The 24,407-nt window shown below is 34.2% G+C and overlaps 1 protein-coding gene across 2 annotated transcripts in view; it reads left to right on the forward strand.

The window, feature by feature from the left end:
- Positions 1–24,407, forward strand: part of LOC143052889 (uncharacterized) — a 49,645-nt gene that overhangs the window by 4,982 nt on the left and 20,256 nt on the right. The window lies entirely within an intron of this gene.

The raw sequence follows: 24,407 nt of genomic DNA on the forward strand, positions 1-24,407 counted from the left end.
TTAGTTAATATGCAATGTAAATATGGTATTCTATTGGTGAAAATAAATGTATATAACATATATAAATTGAATAGAAGATGAAATAATGACTATTTATATACTGTAAATTCCAGGGGTGGACACAAGAATTTTCCAAAAGGGGAAGGGAAGGGGCTGTTGTTGCAGGAAGATTAATATATATATATAATATATATCACAGAGTGGAGGAAGGCAAAATGAATTTTTGAATGATTTTTATCAAGCCTGCAACTTTTGTTGCAAAAGTGAGACATAGCGACCCTACATTCTGTTGTTCATGTTGTTGTCATCATCATCAGCAGCAGGCATCCACAAATATTCACTCTGTGGTTAATTCTTTTGAAATTTTAAAACTTTTATACTATCCAGAATTTCTGGACAGAAGTTTGTTTATGATAATCCAGAAGTAAATTTTTTCCATAGTTTTGTTGAGCCTGCAACTTTTGTTGCAAAAGGGAGACATAAAAATTCTACATTTCATATGGGTCAATCAACTTTTCCCAAATTAAGTTAAGAGGGGGGTGGGGGTTGGGGTTAGTGAAAAAACTATGTGAATTAAGTTTTTTATCCTTCATTGAACTTTTGATGTCGTCCCTTACACACTCCACCTGGTCATTTTTCTCTTGATGACATCCCACTTGACCAAATTTCTCTTGATGACACACTACACCTGGTCAACTTTCTCTTGATGACACACTACACCTAGTCAACTTTCTCTTGATGACACACTACACCTAGTCAACTTTCTCTTGATGACACACTACACCTGACCAACTTTCTCTTGATGACACACTTCACCTGGCCAACTTTCTCTTGATGACACACTACACCTGGCCAACTTTCTCTTGATGACACACTACACCTGACCAACTTTCTCTTGATGACACACTACACCTGACCAACTTTCTCTTGATGACACACTACACCTAGTCATCTTTCTCTTGATGACACACTACACCTAGTCATCTTTCTCTTGATGACACACTACACCTAGTCATCTTTCTCTTGATGACACACTACACCTAGTCAACTTTCTCTTGATGACACACTACACCTGACCAACTTTCTCTTGATGACACACTACACCTGGCCAACTTTCTCTTGATGACACACTACACCTGGCCAACTTTCTCTTGATGACACACTACACCTGATCAACTTTCTCTTGATGACACACTACACCTGACCAACTTTCTCTTGATGACACACTACACCTGACCAACTTTCTCTTGATGACAAACTACACCTAGTCATCTTTCTCTTGATGACAAACTACACCTAGTCATCTTTCTCTTGATGACACACTACACCTAGTCATCTTTCTCTTGATGACACACTACACCTGACCAACTTTCTCTTGATGACACACTACACCTAGTCATCTTTCTCTTGATGACACACTACACCTAGTCATCTTTCTCTTGATGACACACTACACCTAGTCAACTTTCTCTTGATGACACACTACACCTGACCAACTTTCTCTTGATGACACACTACACCTGGCCAACTTTCTCTTGATGACACACTACACCTGGCCAACTTTCTCTTGATGACACACTGCACCTGATCAACTTTCTCTTGATGACACACTACACCTGACCAACTTTCTCTTGATGACACACTACACCTGACCAACTTTCTCTTGATGACACACTACACCTAGTCATCTTTCTCTTGATGACACACTACACCTAGTCATCTTTCTCTTGATGACACACTACACCTAGTCAACTTTCTCTTGATGACACACTACACCTGACCAACTTTCTCTTGATGACACACTACACCTGGCCAACTTTCTCTTGATGACACACTACACCTGGCCAACTTTCTCTTGATGACACACTGCACCTGATCAACTTTCTCTTGATGACACACTACACCTGACCAACTTTCTCTTGATGACACACTACACCTGACCAACTTTCTCTTGATGACAAACTACACCTAGTCATCTTTCTCTTGATGACAAACTACACCTAGTCATCTTTCTCTTGATGACACACTACACCTAGTCATCTTTCTCTTGATGACACACTACACCTGACCAACTTTCTCTTGATGACACACTACACCTAGTCATCTTTCTCTTGATGACACACTACACCTAGTCATCTTTCTCTTGATGACACACTACACCTAGTCAACTTTCTCTTGATGACACACTACACCTGACCAACTTTCTCTTGATGACACACTACACCTGGCCAACTTTCTCTTGATGACACACTACACCTGGCCAACTTTCTCTTGATGACACACTGCACCTGATCAACTTTCTCTTGATGACACACTACACCTGACCAACTTTCTCTTGATGACACACTACACCTGACCAACTTTCTCTTGATGACAAACTACACCTAGTCATCTTTCTCTTGATGACAAACTACACCTAGTCATCTTTCTCTTGATGACAAACTACACCTAGTCATCTTTCTCTTGATGACACACTACACCTAGTCGACTTTCTCTTGATGACACACTACACCTGGCCAACTTTCTCTTGTTTACACACTCCATCTGACCAAGTTTTTCTTGATGACACACTACACCTAGCCAACTTTCTCTTGATGACATATTACACCTGACAAACTTTCTCTTGATGACACACTGCATCTGGCCAACTTTCTCTTGATGTCACACTACACCTGGCCAACTTTCTCTTGATGACACACTGCATCTGGCCAACTTTCTCTTGATGTCACACTACACCTGGCCAACTTTCTCTTGATGACACACTGCACCTGGTCAACTTTCTTTTGATGAAACACCCCACCTGACCAACTTTCTCTTGATGACACACTACACCTGGTCAACTTTCTCTTGGTGACATATTACACCTGACAAACTTTCTCTTGATGACACACTACACCTGGCCAACTTTCCCTAGATAACACACTACACCTGGTCAACTTTCTCTTGATGTCACACTACAACTGGTCAACTTTCTCTTGATGACACACTACACCTGGCCAACTTTCTCTTGATGACACACTACACCTGGCCAACTTTCTCTTTATGACACTTTACACCTGGCCAACTTTCTCTTGATGACACTTTACACCTGACCAACTTTCTCTTGATGACACACTCCACCTGTCAACCTTTCTCTTGATGACACACCCTACCTGACCAACTTTCTCTTGATGACACACTACACCTGGCCAACTTTCTCTTGATGACACACTTACCTGGTCAACTTTCTCTTGATGACACACTGCACCTGATCAACTTTCTCTTGATGACACACTCCACCTGACCAACTATCAATTGATGACACACTTATAAACCTGGCCAACTTTCTCTTGCTTATGAAGTCCGACTGACCAACTTTCTATTGGCGACACACTCCACCTGACCATTTTTCTCTTGATGACACACTACACCTGTCAACTTTCTCTTGATGACACACGACAACTGGTCAACTTTCTCTTGATGACACACTACACCTGGCCAACTTTCTCTTGATGACACACTACACCTGGCCAACTTTCTCTTGATGACACACTCCACCTGGCCAACTTTCTCTTGATGACACACTCCACCTGTCAACCTTTCTCTTGATGACACACCCTACCTGACCAACTTTCTCTTGATGACACACTACACCTGACCAACTTTCTGTTGATGACACACTACACCTGACCAACTTTTTCTTGATGACACACTACACCTGGCCAACTTTCTCTTGATGACACACTCCACCTGTCAACCTTTCTCTTGATGACACACCCTACCTGGCCAACTTTCTCTTGATGACACACTCCACCTGACCAACTATCAATTGATGACACACTTATAAACCTGGCCAACTTTCTCTTGCTTATGAAGTCCGACTGACCAACTTTCTATTGGCGACACACTCCACCTGACCATTTTTCTCTTGATGACACACTACACCTGTCAACTTTCTCTTGATGACACACTCCACCTGACCAACTTTCCCTTGAAGACACACTCCACCTGGCCAACTTTCTCTTGATGACACACTCCACCTGGTCAACTTTCCCTTGATGACACACTACACCTGGCCAACTTTCTGTTGATGACAAACTACACCTGGCCAACTTTCTCTTGTTGACACACTCCACCTGGTCAACTTTCTTTTGATGACACACTCAACATGGCCAACTTTCCCTTGATGGCACACTACACCTGGTCAACTTTCTCTTGATGACACACTCCACCTGGTCAACTTTCCCTTGATGACACACTACACCTGGCCAACTTTCTCTTGATGACACACTCCACCTGACCAACTTTCCCTTGATGACACACTACACCTGGCCAACTTTCTCTTGATGACACGGTCTGCCTGACAAACTATTTCTTGATGACACATTACATCTGGTCAACTTTCTCTTGATGACACACTGTACCTGACCAACTTTCTCTTGATGACACACTACAACTGACCAAACTTCTTTTGATGGCACACTCCACCTGACCAACTTTCCCTTGAGGACACACTGCACCTGGTCAACTTTCTCTTGATGACACACTGCACCTGACAAACTTTCTCTTGATGACACACTGCACCTGACCAACTTTCTCTTGATGACTCATTCCACCTGACCAACTTTCTCATGATGACACACTCCACCGGACCAACTTTCTCTTGATGACACAATACACCTTACCAACTTTCTCATGATGACACACTCCACCGGACCAACTTTCTTTTGATGGCACACTCCACTTGACAAACTTTCTCTTGATGGCACACCCTACCTGACCAACTTTCTCTTGATGATACACTGCATCTGACCAACTTTGTCTTGATGACACACTCCAACTGGCCAACTTTTTTTGATGACACAATCCACCTGACCAACTTTCTCTTCATGACACACTACACCTGACTAACTTTCTCTTGATGACGTCGAAACTGGCAGATTTTCTCTTGATGACACAGTGCAGTTGGCAGATTTTCTCTTGACATACTCCACCTGATTTATTTTCTCTTGAAGACACACTCCACCTGACCAACTTTCTCCTGATGACACACTACACCTGGTCAACTTTTCCTTGATGACACATTACATCTGGTCAACTTTCTCTTGATGACACAATCCACCAGTCAAACTATCTCTTGATGACACATTACACCTGATCATCTTTGTCTTGATGACACACTACACCTGACCAACTTTGTCTTTATGACACACTCCAACTGGACAACTTTCTGTTAATGACACACTACACCTGGCAAACTTTCTCTTGATGACACACTGAAACTGGCAGATTTTCTCTTAATTACACTGCACTGGGCCATTTTTCTTGATGACACACTGCAACTGGCAGATTTTTACTTGATGACACACTACACCTGGCCAACTTTCTCTTGACACACTCCACCTGATCAACTTTTTCTTGATGACACACTCCACCTGACCAACTTTCTTTATGACACACAGCACCTTGCCAACTTTCTATTGATGACACACTGAAACTGGTCAACTGTCACACTGCACTTGATCAGATAGTAGGAGTTTCATTTCCCCAACAGACTTTAAACCTAGAATATACTTTATATTTTAGTTTATGATGTTAGTGAATGGAAATAGATAGATGATCAATATACAATTTGTGGGTGTATTATAATAGATGCATCATTATGTTGTTTAGGTGTAAAACAGTAACCTCTTCTTAGTAGGGTGTATCACAATAGGGTGTCATAATGAAGGCAAACATTACTGTAGAAACATTGAATATGTTTATTAACCGAATTATTTAATTGATGATTGATTACTGCCCTTGATATAGGGAATGCAGAACTTGTCTTGATTGGAGCATTAAAGCAATAAATTAGTAACAGTACTCTACAAAGTTGAAATTGGATGATCATCATTTTCCTACGAGATTTTATTCATATATTTTATGACCAAATATGATATAAGTTTGATTAAATTAATATAGTATAGTAAGCCATGGATTGTAACTTAGTTCTGGTTTGATTAATTTTGTACGTTAATTATGAAGCTTTATATATGTCATTAATTATGATATCTGGTGCATATCTATTACTGATAGATAATTATAAAGATTGTGTCAAGGGTATCTCTTTCATGACAATATTTTATCAAAATGATGAATTTAATGATTAATATAATATTGTGGTAGTTCATGAAAACTTATGAGGTATCAATTAAAATCACTCTATAATCAATTAAACAGGCATAAAAATTTAGTGTGTGCTCTTGATATTTTTAAGATATGAATAAAACTTCTTAGCTTTTTTAACATGGGGAGAAATATATTACTGTGGATTCAGTTATTTCTGTGGGTATTCTTGGAGTAAGGAAAACTTACATGTTCATAGATATTTAATTTCATGGTATTCTGCCTTAGTTTGCATACCACATTTTTCATTGCTTAAGGTGGTACCTAACACTACAGGGAGATAACTCTGTAGAGTCAGCTAAACGTTTTAATTACGTTGTGTTGTAAAAGGAATATTAAGCTTCTCAATGATCGAAATTGGTGTTTGTCAAATTGCTATATAACCAGTGTATTTTTTCTGACAAAACAGTTGGTTCCAAATTTTTTGAATTTTTATATTTTCGTTAAAGGGTCAAAGTAAATACTTTGACGAAATTTTATGAAAATTAAACGACTGAGCCAAATTAATTTTAGTGAAAGTGTTGGGTACCTCCTTAAAAATTTAATTTCATGGTTCACCTGTCATGTCTGTACTAACAAAATCAATAAACATTGGTATTCATTGAATAATAATGAATTCACTGACACAGTACCAGATATAGATTTTGATTATCCTGCACAAGATAAAGAAGAATTGTATATAAACCTTTATCTAGACCCACATGCAGGTAATTAATTTAATTTACATTGATATTAATTTTTCAAAAACATGGAAAAAAATTTTTTTTTTGAAAAAAATGCATTTAGAATGGAAATCATGTACAAATGTATAGATATATATTTTTTTTATGAACAGCACTTTTAACAAGGGAAAGCTGTATGAACAATTTATATATTTTGAAAAAATTAACAACACACTGAAAAAGGAAAATCTTGTCAAATGTAATATGAACAGCACTTGTTTTAACAAGGGAAAGTTGCATGAACCATTTATAACATGCTGATGTACTCTAAGAACTCTTCTTATTAGTTTGAATAAACTGCATTTTTCCCACTAAACGTCAAATTTTTGTCATGTCTCGACAAACAATGAATTTATCTCAAACTACTGGGGAAATTAAATAGCACAATGTTTGTAATTCCAATTTACTAATTGAACAATCACTTGGGTGTTTGTAACTAGTACTATGTAGTAGTTGGCTGTCGAAGCTTTTTGATAACCTAGATTAAATTCTTTAATTAATAAAAGCACATGGGACTTTGATAAAATAATAATGGGAGAGGGATTCTGTCAGATGCATTTTGGGAAGGGTTATGTTAAACTCAATAAAATAAATAACTGTCATAGAAAAGGACAAATTTATAATACAGTATTGTCTGTGACTTAAGTAGAGGTTATAATGGAGTAGAGAAATTCTATTTGTTTTGCAATTAATATTTTTATTCGTTAAAAATTTTATGACTTTACTTTTAGATTTGATGATCATATGAGAAAAATTTGCAAATGTTAATTTGTAATTGGAAAAAAATTGATATTGTTCAAAATTATACAGAACAGATTTATGCTTATTTAAAAAAAGAATTTGACTACAGTTGATAACCTGTGTAGTTTTGCAATACAGAAAACTCAGGATTCTTAATTATTTGAAAGGTTTTATGGATATCCAATGGGAACAAACCAGTGCCTTGAATATAGCTCTATGATTACTGCTGTAAATATTAAGTGACTGCTGACCTTTGATATACAAGAGATTAAAAAACTCATTATGGAAATGATCTTATAATTCACCTTGAGACAAAACCATCTGGTTACATATTTTTCATAGATTGTACTGAAGTGTGGAGAACCATCGGTTATCTGTATTTTTATGGATTCTACATCTTCTGTAGTCTGGATGCTTCATTTAACAACAATTTGTTTAGATGGAGTTATATGTTTATTATAAGTGAATTCTGCATAAAACTTCATTCATCATTCATGTCATAAGCAAGTGTATATCTTGAAATTAAGTGCCTTTGTTGGTGACACATGCAGTAATAGGAATAGTGTTTGACTTCAGTGTAGTCTAACTGGATCACATTAAAGACTTCAGTGTAGTCTAACTGGATCACATTAAAGAGCAAAAAACAACCAACATTTTCATAGTTCTACACTTCGAATGACTTTCTCATAGCATTTTCTGTCTTAAAATGTGAACATGTGCAGAATAATTAATCTCTGATAAATGACCTTGAACTAGTGACATATTATTTCCATGTTTATAGTCAATTAATGACTGACCTTGAAACAAAGACAGTGCATGTAGTTTAGTTTTAACTGACCTTGAAACAAGGACAGTTCATATAGTTGATTTCTAAGTGACCTTGAACCAATGACAGGTCGACAGTTGGTAGTAACGAGGGCTGTTGTACACATCTCAGCAGAAGGTACAGATAATGACAGACTTGTACAAGGTAGTTGTTATAGATCTGTTATAAGTTTACTATACTGCTTTCATTACATATTAAGTTTGTATTTTAGTTGATTCAGTGTTAATATCAGGTAATTCTGTGTATTTTGGGAGACTCTTTTTGGCTGATTAAAATTCAAGATTTTTTTTTTAACCCTAACTGCTGGTATCACCAGTCAAGTTGTCAGTACCTCCGATTTGACATAAACTATCATTGAAATGGTTATAATTATGAATTAACTGTTTACAAGAAATTATAATTTTGCAAAATTCTAATGCTTTTCTACCCAATGAAAATGTTACCTTAACCGATTTCACAAAACCTTTCAGAATTTGGAGTCCTCAATGCTCTTTCACATCATTCTTTATGTTGCCTTATTTAATTATTTGATTCCACCATTCCTGATGATTCTTTTATACTTAAATCATGTATTTAATAGCATACAAAATTTAAATCCTTGTATCTACATGTATGATGAGTTTATTTAATCACTGAATCTTTTAGGTTAAGACTGCTGCAGTTTCATATAGAATTTTTCCATGTGCAAATATTGTTTCATTCTAACAGCGAACAATAGATTGACTGTTTTCTTTTCATTTTGAATGGGATGATTTTGTGACATTATAGTGAACAGAGACATTTTTACTTAACTAAAATGCATATCTAGTAGTTGTTATTTCAGAACACTTAATTATAAATTGATATCAAATTTCTATGATTAGTTGTAATGGGTCATTACTAGTACAAAAAGACTATACAATGTAATTACTGGAAGTCTGTATTACAACCAGAACATTGAAATCAGCTGTAAGATTTAATTACAATGTCCAATATACAAACATAAAAAGTCAATATAAAGAAAATTACAGAAAATAACAACTTATAGATCTACTGTCAGAAAATGATTGATGTTAATTTAGAAAGGGCCATACAAAGGGATTCTAAAATGTTTAAAGTTACTTATTCTTTTAAAAATAAATGAGAAAAAAGGTAGGTGATATGCATTTTCTAATTGTTTGAATTTTAGACTCTAAGATCTATGCGGAATCTCATTAATGTCCTCTATTACCTGATCATTTAATCACTTACAGACTTACTATCCTCAGTCAGTGTGAATAATCAGTAACTGCAAATTATTGCAAGTTGTATTAAGAAATCCTAAAGAGGAAAGTTTGGTAGTCTTAGATGGAATCTGTGATGAAGGTTTACTTTGGATTTTCTTATGCTTATTGGATTTGTAAAACTTGCAAGTTATATTCTATTTGAATGACTGTATTAGCTAATAATATCGAGATGAGAAAATTGGAATGAGATTTTTGTGGGTGTTTAGGAAATTTGTGTGTTTTTGTTCAGATATCAAAGAATTAGACACTAACGTTTAATGATGACAGATTGTTACGTTGGAAAAATATATATATGAAGACCAGAAGTCCTTAATTATTCAACAGAGATTTGAAAAGTTAACTGTTTGCTATTGATTGATGGTTAATATTTGGAAAAACTCTATCAATTCCACAAAAGGTCTGATAAAATGCTCTATATTGAGATTTATCAGTGTTGAACTGTGAAGAAAAAGCACAATTTGATTATCTTTTTTACTTAAAGATGGGAATTTAGTATTAGAATTAATAGAATAGAGTAGAAAAACATGGGCACTTAAATATGTTACTCAGAAAAACAAATTTTCTTGACAAATTACAACTTTAAATGTAATTTGTTGATTTAATAAATCCAAAAAAATCAATTATATTGCAAAATATCTGCAGTAAAAACAATTTGAAAGTTTCATTTGTTAATTATAGAAATCGTTTAGATTTACGTTTAGGATTCGTAACAGTGGATGGAATTAATAATTTGTATGAACATCTTTATTCAGACATTTTCAACTGCAGTGCTATAATACTTAATTAGTACATTTATTACAAAATTTGGATTTATATAAGTTGATAAAATGGAAAACGACAATCATAAATCACTAGCAGGAAAATATAGACGATCTAATTCTTTGATGTATAGTACCGAAAATGTAAAAATGTCTGAACAATTACGAGGGAGACGTTCTAACTCAATCATGTCTAGTATGGATAGTCTGGCAAAGATGCAACTAGGTATGTTGACTAGTGTAGCTATAGACATTTTTTTTTTCAAGTCTGAGTGAGGAGGCTAGAATGTAGAAAGAGAGTTGAATTTTGTTCTACAACCAAATTTTTTTTCCATTTTTTTTTTTACCTCACTTGACACATACATACTGCCATTGTGAGCTTTATATTTTCATTTTTATAAATTTATTGTTTTCAAAAGTATGAATTATTCAATTACTGAGGTTTTTTTTATCCGAGGCATAGATTACCTTATAGTTGTATTTGGCACATCTTTTTGAAATTTGAGTCCTCAATGCTTTTCATCTTTGTATCTTGTTTGGCTTTGAAATTATTTTGATCTGATCCTCACTGATGAGTCTTATGTAGACCAAACACGCGTCTAGCTTATCAAATTATAAGCTTAGTACTTTTGATAACTATTTGCAATCATATAGCATTCAATAATTAAATTCAGCAGACCTTTAACTTTTTCAAAGATTATCTCCTTTGAAATTACTGAGTCAAATTTAACTCAACCACAGTCAACATTTTGGTACATTGTACTACATTGTATTATCTAGTTTTTAAAATGTGTACAATGAATGACACTGCCTTAATTGTGTATTTTACCATTTTGTTCTATTATATATGTAAACCTCAGATCTGTGTACGACCTCAAATCTGTGTCCGTTTTTCAAATTTATGCCCCATCGTGACGTCAATCACTAATCTATGTCCGTAAAAAATGCTTCGGCCTCAAATCTGTGTCCGATTTTCAATCGCATCGTCATTAGCAAATCTGTGTCCGTTATAAAAAAGATAAGGTCTCAAATCTGTGTAATGTGCAAATTTATGCCCGTCTAATAAGTTCGGCCTTATAGTTTTTATTTTAAATTTTATTAAGTAATTTCCTATAATTCAATATTAAGTTGGTATGTGTTCTCCATGTATGTGCAAGAGCCAAAGTATAGTATACGTTTAAGAAAATCCGGCTAAATTATTTAGCTTGTATTTATGATATTGTTTCAAGTACGGTCTTATATGCTTTTTGTTTTATTAAGTCTTTTTTCATGTGTGTGGTTAAAATCTTTACATGCGTGTGTTATTATTGTATGCCGTCTTTAAGAATGAAACCACAAAACCATATTTATTTTACTAAAAAAGACAGTAAAGAATGAATATTTGTTTGCAACTTCATCTTACTTCGTTTTGTCTTTGAATTTGTTCATATCGCTGTTTTATTGACATTTATACCACTTTATCTAATGTTTTTCCTTGAAACCAGTATAAAAAAATCATTCTAAATTGCTAAAAATAAAACGTTTTTTTATATTTTTAATTGAAATATTTGTGAATCTCAAAAGAACATATTTCAATTGTTTGGTCTTAGCTGATATCTATTTAGTTCAAATGTAAAACTTGAAATAATGTCTTTAATAGCGAAAATATTTTCCCGAGAAGAACCATTCTTTATGTTTTGGCATATCCCTTCTCTCCAGAAAACTAGATGTCAACACCGCAGTCCCTTTGCTCATGGCTGGATTCGGTTTGAATTGTAAATATTACACAAATCAATAGTAGGAATAAAGATATCCTGATAATTAATTGTCAGAAAACATTTCAAGAGGATAAATCTCTATAGTTGACGTTTTTGAAAATATTCCATCAGTCCACTATTCATAACAGATTTCCCTCCAGTTTTAAAGACAAAACATAAAGCAATTTTAAACCATGTGTATTAATAGTTAAAATGTTTACCTTGCTTTTGTCATATAAACCACTTGTACAATGTTTGTTCGTTGTAAGTTAATGCTCCGTGTTGAAGGCCGTAGTTACACCTGTAATTGTTAACTTTTCATTGTTTACTTGATGACATTTTGTTATGTTTTACGTCGATGAAAGGACATAGATTAGAGCAAAAAATGGCCATAGATTTGAGTAAATAAAGGACATAGATGTGAGACAATACAGGACATAGATTTGAGACAATAAAGGACATAGATTTGGAACGTCTATGACGCAATATTTAAAAGGACATAGATTTGCGGAAAGGACATAGATTTGCGGAAAGGACATAGATTTGAGGCCGGACATAGATTTGAAGCTTACATATATATTGCCTTTTATCTTGAAAATCATGAAAAAAATAATGGATGAACAAAACAATAAAATTATTAGCAAGACCATCTACAAATTATTATAAAGATAATGAGATGTAATATACTTGTGAACGAGAGAACTCTCAACAAGAGACCAAATAACACAGAAATTAACAACTATATGTCGCATACAGTCTTCAGCAATGAGTAAAACCCATACTGCATAGTCAGCTATCAAAGGCCCTGAAATATGACAAATGTAAAACTAGAAAGCTAAAAGGACTTGATTTATTTATAAAACAATAAAAGAAAAACAAATATGATATACAGCAACAAACTACAACCCTATTGGTGTAAATTTGCTTTTTAAGAAAGAATTTTTACGATTTTTGGTGTTTTTGGCAAAACACATATATAACATATAGAAGAAACAGAAAAAACCTACAGATATATTAGCAATAAAAGTTCAATCCTTAGTAGTCCACATCTAATTGCCAGAAATTATTTTTTAACCATGTGTCTGGACAAGTCTTTTTTTATGACACATGTCTATGAGTCAGACTGTTTTATGCATGTTTATATGTAAACTGGGGGAGACATGTGATTACTTGTTCTGTACATATTACAAAATGTATTAATATGGATGCAGTGACCTTTATAATTGTTAGGTGATATATGTACCATTGGGAAAGGATTACTAATTTGTTAAGTGATCTGTTCTTCTGTTTTTGGTGAACATTGGGAAGGAGATACAGGGGCTTCCAATGGGGGTAACAAGAATTCATAGATTTCTTATAAGTTTTTGAGCACGTGAGAATGATGTAAAAATTCTAGATTACTTTAAAATGAAAACAATGTAAAAATGCTTAATTACTTAAAAATGATGTAAAGTAAAAGATTGTTGATTTCATGAAATCAATTTAAAAACTATTGATTACTAAGTGATAACAATGTAAATACTAAACATGCCCAAATGTTCATGACTTGATTAACATTGTAGTTGTAGAATGTTTTTTTTCAAGGAGGGTCTACTCTGATCTGGACATTTTAATTCCTGCTGGTATTTCTGGGTACATATTTAAGAGCAGGACGGAAAATATTTAATATCTACTTTGTACACCATTTTCCCATCTTTACGCGGCAACATATAAAAAATCAAGGAGCAAGTGATGAGAACTAATTTTACAGTGACTTGACTGTCAGTGTTGCTCTCCACCAATTGCAACTTATTCAAAATTCTGACCAAATTGCAATTTATTAAATCAAATTGTTCAACTGGTATCTGTTGCCTCTTTTTTGTTACAATTTAAAACTATTATGTACATCTAGAACCCTGGGTGAGTGAACTAATGGCTGTTTTGAATTAGTCACAAATAACTTATTGTAGATTTGTTATAAGTTATGGAATACCAATTTTACATCAATGTCATGGGTATGGGTGTACATTGTACCATTAGTTTAAGTGTTCAATGAGGTATTTATTATGTATAGGCTTATCTGGATATTTTGGAAAAACTATGATATCAAATATAAAAGAATGTGCAATATTTCCTCAATCTATGAAAATTGTATCTACAAAAATATCAGTAACTGAATTAGCAAAATTGGCAAAACTTTAAGTAAAAATCATCAAACTTATTAGTTTATCATTTGTATAATAACAGAAGAAGTTCCCTATTTATCCCTCTTAGTTGTATTCCCTAAGTATAACAGAATTATTGGATATAAAACGCTAGAACAGGTCCTACTAATATAATCTTTATCACTCCTTAAAGGTTAACATGCCCCTTGATATCATATTGATATTCACGAAAAAAGTTACCGATTTTTGTCGAAATATAAAATTAGCTGCTATCATATAACAGTAATAATATTTCTCTCCTGTACATCTATAAACTCACAATTAATGATAGAGATATTTTATAACTTTATATCAGACTGGAGTTATATTTTAGCAGTATACATACATCATATACGTTGAGATATGATCATGGATGGCACCTTATTAAGTTATAATATATAAATAATAGTGAGATTGGAATGGACGATGATAATAAATTAATAGACACACAGTGAACTATTTGTTTAGGAAAACTAATCAGACCAAACGATAACATTGACTTTTTTGTGTTGTTGGATTGCTGTCTATGGTCTACTTTTATTCATACTTGAAAGTTGTTTCCAGAAGAAAAATTCTGCAGCAAAAAAGTGATTTAGATTTTATCGACTAGTCTGTAGTTGAATTTCTTTAGAATGTAGAATAAGTTTCAGATATATGTATATATATATATATATAAAACAGGAAGAAATTATAAAGCAGTATTTTTGGACTAATATATATATTTATAAGTATAAGTTTGAAAAAGCGATCGTTTAGGTCTAATATATTTCTAAATATTGGAGGTAGAGGTCTTCTAGGAATTGGGTGTATTAGAAATATTAACTTTATCAATAATAATTTATCTTTCTGTTATGTCGGTAAAGATCTATAATAATTAATTGTAGAGTAAGAAATACACTCTGTTAGATTGAATACATTTCTGACCAGTTGATATTTGTATATTTGTAATTAACTGATTTGAAATTAATAAAAAACTTACATGTCTGGAGAAAAGTTGTGTTGTGGAAGAACAATAACGAACTTTAAAAGACGTGACATAACTTAAAAGTAAACGTAACCTATTTAACAGTTTATTGTGTGTGATAATGTTACAAAAAGTTACTGTAACCTATTTAAAGTGTGATTGACCTAATAACTAAAAAGGGAACATAACATATTTGACAGTTTGTGTGAGGTAACATAATCGACAGCTTTTGTGACTTAAAACCTATTTAACAGTTTGTGTGACGTGACCTATTTAAAAGTTTGTGTGATTTTCTTAATGACTTCCTGTACTTGTGGAGATGTTATCTGGACAAGATTATTTCAAAACTTGAAAAAGCAAACCAGCAGGATAACACCAAGTCATAAGATGGCAGATGAATATAACATCTTAGGGGAGGAGGTTAAAACATTCGTCCGACAGAGAAGTATCAGTGGTAGTAGTAATAAGTCATCCAAAGGGTCTTCACAAACCCAGATTAATACACAACGATCTCCGTTTAAAAGAGTACCGTTAGCACTGACCCTATCACATTGGGATTCTATAGATCACACCTGTAAACCTGTCATAGGCAGTGGTAAGTTCAATGATGGTTCATTCATAAAGTTTACAGTTCAGGGTCAGATCCAGTCATTTCTAGCATAAGTAGGGGGGGGGGGGGGGGGTTGGTCTTCCCAACCCAAGTCATAGTGGGGGAGGGGTATTCAAATGCATTGATCAACCAAAAAAAAAAAGAAGGGGGTTCCAACCCCTGATATGGAAATTATTTTGGTGTTATCATCATGTGACAAGTTCAAGTTGAGTTAATTATGTGTACTTTAATAATTTGGACAGTATGGTAAGAATGAATTTTATTTGATGATAGAATTAAAATTATGACTTTTGGACTAATTAGTGTGAATTTGTTTACTCAAAACTTATCATGATAAAAAAGTATAAACTTGTTGTCAATTCCATACTTTGAAGGACAGAGAAGGATAGCTTTATCAATATAAATGAACTATAATTGTACTGTTATACCACTGTCCCAGGTTAGGGGCCGGGGAGGGTTGGGATCCCGCTAACATGTTTAACCCCGCCACATTATTTATGTATGTGCCTGTCCCAAGTCAGGAGCCTGTAATTCAGTGGTTGTCATTTGTTTATGTGTTACATATTTGTTTTTTGTTCATTTTTAGCTCACCTGGGCCGAAGGGCCATTGAGTGAGTGAGCTTTTCTCATAACTTTGTGTCCTTTGTCCGTTGTTGCGTCGTCGTCGTTGTCTGTTAACTTTTACAAAAATCTTCTTCTCTGAAACTACTAGGCCAAATTTTACCAAACTTAGCCATACCTGCCAACTTTCACGATTAAGGCGTGTATTACACGATTTTGACCCTTTATCACGATTGCACGATCGTGATCGTGAAATACCCTCTAAAACACGATTTTGTGAAAATCTACACGAAAATATGTGGTGGTGTTTAACGACCTTGACTGGCCTTTCAGCCCTCGCACGGTCGGTCTACACGAAAAATATGATGGTTCCCGATTTTGAACTGTGTCCAAGGAAGACATTTGTATTCAGCCAATCAAATTCTATGTTTCTCATGATCAAATTAATCAGCCAATCAAAAACGTTTTCTCTCAAGATAATTCTAACATCCTAGATTTTGAACTTGTGTTGATTTCCTCTGTTTTTTAAAATCGTGAACATGGCAAATGGTTTTTCACCTGCAAGGAGGATCTTACACAGAATAAGAATAAAAGCATGGCTGATTGACAAACTTCAATGATGCAGTACTAACATAAAGATAATAAATAGTAGTTTATTCACTAATTTATTGATATTACACTTGCTATAATAAATGATATGTATTTAATTAAAATACCAAATCATTTACTGTACTATTCTTTATTTTTCACATGGACAAAACAAAAAAAACCCACTTGAGGAATCCCTTAAATGAGGGACTTCCCTTAGTCAACATGGTCAAGGGGTCATTTTACTTCTGTGAAAAATAAAAAGGAAAAATGTAGATTTTTATTTAACTTAAAAATTGGGAATTCTGACATTATACATTGTATATAGAACTACCTTTCTAAATGCAGGGTCCAATTATTTTGAAAAATAAAGAAGATATCCATATATTAGGCCAAGAACATACCAAAATTCTTGGACATGTGTTGACCATATTATACCAGATAGATCATATGATGTATAATTCTTTGGGAAAAGTTTCTTCAAATAATATGAATATAAGAATATGTGTTAATTTTTACTTAAAAAGTGGTTTTTAATGTCCTTACATTGAGGGGATACCCCTAGGTGTTGTTCCCAACCTGATAAAGGTCTATCTTTGTGCATAATTTTAAATTGGAAAAGTCAACAATTATTTAATATCCTTACACATGAAATTAATTCCTGGTCTTGCAGCTACATTTTCATCTTTTCTACTGATATATAATAACTAGAATCATGCAAATAAACTTTAGAAAAAGGCATGTAAGCTCATCTTACAAATATGACACTTTTTCTAGTCCACAAAACAGCACACGCAAAATAGTCGTCGCAAAGAATTGTAACCTTTGAAATTGTTGTCGCGCACTAAAACCCCCATGGGCACTTTCAAAACTTGGCAGGTATGCTTAGCCACAATCATCATTGGAGTATCTAGTTTTAAAATTGTGTCCGGTGACCCGGCCATCCAACCAAGATGGCCGCCATGGCTAAAAATAGAACATAGGGGTAAAATGTAGATTTTGGCTTATAACTCTGAAACCAAAGCATTTAAAGCAAATCTGACATGGGTAAAATTGTTCATCAGGTCAAGATGTATCTGCTCTGAAATTTTCAGATGAATCGGACAATCCGTTGTTGGGTTGAAGCCCATAAATTGGTAATTTTAAGGAATTTTTGCCGTTTTTAGCTCACCTGGCCCGAAGGGCCAAGTGAGCTTTTCTCATCACTTGGCGTCCGGCGTCCGGCGTCCGGCGTCCGTCGTCCGTCGTCCGTCGTCGTCGTCCGTCGTTAACTTTTACAAAAATCTTCTCCTCTGAAACTACTGGGCTAATTTCAACCAAACTTGGTTACAATCATCATTAGGGTATCTAGTTTAAAAATTGTGTCCGGTGACCCGGCCAACCAACCAAGATGGCCGCCATGGCTAAAAATAGAACATAGGGGTAAAATGCAGTTTTTGGCTTATAACTCAAAAACCAAAGCATCTAGAGCAAATCTGACATGGGGTAAAACTGTTTATCAGGTCAAGATCTATCTGCCCTGAAATTTTCAGACAAATCGGACAACCCGTTGTTGGGTTGCTGCCCCTGAATTAGTTATTTTATGGAAATTTTGCAGTTTTTGCTTATTATCTTGAATATTATTATAGATAGAGATAAACTGTAAACAGCAATAATGTTTAGCAAAGTAAGATTTACAAATAAGTCAACATGACCGAAATGGTCAATTGACCCCTTTAGGAGTTATTGCCCTTTATAGTCAATTTTTAACCATTTTTCGTAAATCTTAGTAATCTTTTACAAAAATCTTCTCCTCTGAAACTACTGGGCCAAATTAATCCAAACTTATCCACAATCATCTTTGGGGTATCTAGTTTAAAAAATGTGTCCGATGACCTGGCCATTCAACCAAGATGGCCACCATGGCTAAAAATAGAACATAGGGGTAAAATGCAGTTTTTGGCTTATAACTCAAGAACCAAAGCATTAAGAGCAAATCTGACATGGGGTTAAACTATTTATCAGGTCAAGATCTATCTGCCCCGAAATTTTCAGATGAATCGAACAACCCGTTGTTGGGTTGCTGCCCCTGAATTGGTAATTTTAAGGAAATTTTGCTGTTTTTGGTTATTGTCTTGAATATTATTATAGATAGAGATAAACTGTAAACAGCAATAATGTTCAGCAAAGTAAGATTTACAAATAAGTCAACATGAACGAAATGGTCAGTTGACCCCCTAAGGAGTTATTGTCCTTTATAGTCAATTTTCAACAATTTTTATAAAATTTGTAAATTTTTACTAACATTTTCCACTGAAACTACTGGGCCAAGTTCATTATAGATAGAGATAATTGTAAGCAGCAAGGATGTTCAGTAAAGTAAGATGTACAAACACATCACCATCACCAAAATACAATTTTGTCATGAATCCATCTGCTTCCTTTGTTTAATAGTCACATAGACCAAGGTGAGCGACACAGGCTCTTTAGAGCCTCTAGTTGGTTATTATCTTTAAATACTATTATAGATAGAGATAAACTGTAAATAGCAATAATGTTCAGCAAAGTAAGATCTACAAATAAGTCAACATGATCAAAATGGTCAGTTGACCCCCTTAAAGAGTTATTGCCCTTTATAGTCATTTTTTACCAATTTTTCATAAATTTTGTAGTCTTTTACAAAAATTTTTTCTCTGAAACTACCAGGCCAAATTTCATCAAACTTAGCCACAATCATCATCGGAGTATTAAGTTTGAAAAATGTGTCCGGTAACCAGGCCAACCAACCAAAATGGCCGCCATGGCTAAACATAAGAGAACATAGGGTTAAAATATAGATTTTGGCTTATAACTCTGAAACCAAAGCATTTAGAGCAAATCTGAAAGGGTTAAATTGTTTATCTAGTCAATATTTATCTGCTCTAAAATTTTCAGATGAATTGGACAATGGGTTGTTGGGTTGCTGCCCCACAATTGGTAATTTTTAAAGATTTTTTTCTGTTTTTGGTTATTATCTTGAATATTACTATAGATAGAGATAAACTGTCAACAGCAATAATGTTCAGCAAAGTAAGATCTACAAATAATTCAACATGACCTAAATGGTCAGTTGACCCCTCAAAGAGTTATTGCCCTTTATAGTCAATTTTTAACAATATTCATTAATTTTATAAAGTTTTGTAAATTTTTACAAAATATTTTTCTCTGTGTATCTAAAGGGCCAAGCTTATTATAGATAGAGAAAATTGCAAGTAGCAAGAATGTTCAGTAAAGTAAGATCTACAAACACATCACCATCATCAAAACACAATTTTGTCATGAATCCATCTGTGTCCCTTGTTTAATACATGTATGCACATAGACCAAGGTGAGCGACACAGGTTCTTAAGAGCCTCTAGTTTTACATAAATAAGGCTGTTAGTTTTCTCATTTGAATTGTTTTACATTGTCTTATCGTGGGCCTTTTATAGCTCACTATGCGGTATGGGCTTTGCTCATTGCTGAAGGCTGTACGGTGACCTATAGTTGTTAATGTCTGTGTCATTTTGGTCTTTTGTGGATAGTTGTCTCATTGGAAATCCTACCACATCTTTTTTATATAACAGTAGAAGTCACAGTCTTCACACTCATGTAACCACAGGCTCAGCACCGCAGGCTCAGCACCCCAGGCATGTGAAATAGCTTGCAGGCCTGTAAAAATCAAATCTACAGGAGAACAGAATTTTGCTAAAATTTTCAAAAAAATTAGCTAGGGGCCTGAAGTTTAAAAAGTTTATTGTGAAGACTGGTTTCATATTGTATCAACATTTACCTTTGCATGCAAATTTGGCTTGAAATTAAATAAGAAAATCTTACTGTGAGTTTGGTATTTATTCTGTAAGATTTTCTTATTTAAATTCCAAGTCACAAATTCTCATACGATGATTAATGCCTGATATCATATTTGTCTTAAAAAGATTTTTTTTATATATATATAATTTTATTTTTAGCTCACCGGGCCCGAAGGGCCAAGTGAGCTTTTCCCATCACTTGGCGTTTGGCGTCCGGCGTCCGGCGTCGTCGTCCGTCGTCGTCCTGCGTTAACTTTTACAAAAATCTTCTCCTCTGAAACTACTGGGCCAAATTAAACCAAACTTGGCCACAATCATCATTGGGGTATCTAGTTTAAAAAATGTGTCCAGTGACCCGGCCAACCAACCAAAATGGCCGCCATGGCTAAAAATAGAACATAGGGGTAAAATGCAGTTTTTGGCTTATAACTCAAAAACCAAAGCATTTAGAGCAAATATGACGGGGTTAAATTGTTTATCAGGTCAAGATCTATCTGCCCTGAAATTTTCAAATAAATCGGACAACCCGTTGTTGGGTTCCTGCCCCTGAATTGGTAATTTTAAGGAAATTTTACTGTTTTTGGTTATTATCTTGAAAATTATTATAGATAGAAATAAACTGTAAACAGCAATAATGTTCAGCAAAGTAAGATTTACAAATAAGTCAACATGACCGAAATGGTCAGTTGACCCATATAGGAGTAATTGCCCTTTATAGTCAATTTTTAACCATTTTTCGTAAATCTTAGTAATCTTTTACAAAAATCTTCTCCTCTGAAACTACTGGGCCAAATTAATCCAAACTTATCCACAATCATCTTTGGGGTATCTAGTTTAAAAAATGTGTCCAATGATCCGGCCATCCAACCAAGATGGCCGCCATGGCTAAAAATAGAACATAGGGGTAAAATGCAGTTTTTGGCTTATAACTCAAAAACCAAAGCGTTTAGAGCAAATCTGAAATGGGGATTAAATTGTTTATCAGGTCAAGATCTATCTGCCCTGAAATTTTCAGATAAATCGGACAACCCGTTGTTGGGTTCCTGCCCCTGAATTGGTAATTTTAAGGAAATTTTACTGTTTTTGGTTATTATCTTGAAAATTATTATAGATAGAAATAAACTGTAAACAGCAATAATGTTCAGCAAAGTAAGATTTACAAATAAGTCAACATGACCGAAATGGTCAGTTGACCCATATAGGAGTTATTGCTCTTTATAGTCAATTTTTAACCATTTTTCGTAAATCTTAGTAATCTTTTACAAAAATCTTCTCCTCTGAAACTACTGGGCCAAATTTATCCAAACTTGGCCACAATTATCTTTGGGGTATCTAGTTTAAAAAATGTGTTGCACGGCTAAAAATAGAACATAGGGGTAAAATGCAGTTTTTGGCTTATAACTTGAAAACCAAAGCATTTAGAGCAAATCTGACATGGGGTAAAATTGTTTATCAGGTCAAGATCTATCTACCCTGAAATTTTCAGATGAATCTGACAACCTGTGGTTGGGTTGCTGCCCCTGAATTGGTAATTTTAAGGAAATTTTGCTGTTTTTGGTTATTATCTTGTATATTATTATAGATAGAGATAAACTGTAAACAGCCATTATGTTCAGCAAAGTAAGATTTACAAATAAGTCAACATGACCAAAATGGTCAGTTGACCCCTTTAGGAGTTATTGCCCTTTATAGTCAATTTTTAACCATTTTTCGTAAATCTTAGTAATCTTTTACAAAAATCTTCTCCTCTGAAACTACTGGGCCAAATTAATCCAAACTTATCCACAATCATCTTTGGGGTATCTAGTTTAAAAAATGTGTCTGATGACCCGGCCATCCAACCAAGATGGCCGCCATGGCTAAAAATAGAACATAGGGGTAAAATGCAGTTTTTGGCTTATAACTCAAAAACCAAAGCGTTTAGAGCAAATGTGTACATGGTTAAATTGATTATCCGGTCAAGATCTATAAGCCCTCAAATTTTCAGACAAATCAGACAATCCGTTGTTGGGTTGCTGCCCCTGAATTGGTAATTTTAAGGAAATTTTGCTGTTTTTGGTTATTGTCTTGAATATTATTATAGATAGAGATAAACTGTAAACAGCAATAATGTTCAGCAAAGTAAGATTTACAAATAAGTCAACATGACCGAAATGGTCAATTGACCCCTAAGGAGTTATTGTCCTTTATAGTCAATTTTCAACAATTTTTATAAAATTTGTAAATTTTTACTAACATTTTCCACTGAAACTACTGGGCCAAGTTCATAAGTAAGATGTACAAACACATCACCATCACCAAAATACAATTTTGTCATGAATCCATCTGCTTCCTTTGTTTAATAGTCACATAGACCAAGGTGAGCGACACAGGCTCTTTAGAGCCTCTAGTTAAATGTTATAAGGAATTAGCTTGATTGTTTACACAACACAAATAGGATCTCAATTTTGTCTGCATATGTAAATATTTGTCCAATATAATTATCACCATGACATGTAAAAAAACTGACGTGTGAGGAACAGATAGAAGGTAAAGGTTTTATATTTTACTTATAACAATCTACCTAGCAAGGTTTTCAACATAAAGTGGGGAGAAAATGTTGTGGAAGGAGGGGCAAAAAGGGGGGGAATCGATACACTTCATGGCAGAAATTTAGAGAACGCAATTGACATTTCATTTGACTTATACAATGATAGATGGGCAGGCATTATGTTTTTCTAGTCTGCATGTACATTGTGATATGTTATTCTTAGAGTTTATCATCTGTTCATTTGTCCAGTAATTAGGTCAAATATTCTGATTTAAATTGATTACCATAAGTTTGTGCTAGAATGAAAAATGTTGTCCTGTATTTAGTTGTAATCTCTGCCCTGTCTTTTTATTTTTTACTCTGTTCTTTCCTCTCTTTACTGGTTTATCCTGACTTTTTTTACACAAATTGTCATCCTGTCTTTTTTTTACAAATCTGCTCATGCATCCTGCCTTTTTTTCAGGTTAAAGCTTTTTGTTGAGGTAGTTTTTGATGAAGTTAAAATCCAATCAACTTGAAACTTAGTACACATGTCCCCTATGATATGATCTTTCTAATTTATATGCCAAATTAGAGTTTTGACCCCATTTGCATGGTCAACTGAACATCAAAAATAATAGTGTGAATGGTGCATTCATGTACTATGGACATATTCAATAGTGTGGATGGGGCATTCGTGTACTATGGACATATTCTTGTTTTTTTCCTAAATTAAACTCCTGTTCTGCGCCCTCTTAACCCCCTTTAAAATCAAATGGTAACTCCCTCACTAGCCTCACTAGTTTTTAAGAAAAAAATAATGTTATTTGTCAAATCAATCAATGTTTTAATTGTCTCCAAGAAATTGTACATTTAAAATTTATCATCATGCACCAAAATATACCATTATCGTCATCTCGCAAAATTTATTACCATTTTTGGTCATGAAGGTACCCCTTTTAGGAGTCTTATTTAGGACCCTCATAAA

The sequence above is a fragment of the Mytilus galloprovincialis genome, chromosome 11 (genome assembly GCF_965363235.1).
Source record: "Mytilus galloprovincialis chromosome 11, xbMytGall1.hap1.1, whole genome shotgun sequence".
NCBI lineage: Eukaryota > Metazoa > Mollusca > Bivalvia > Mytilida > Mytilidae > Mytilus > Mytilus galloprovincialis.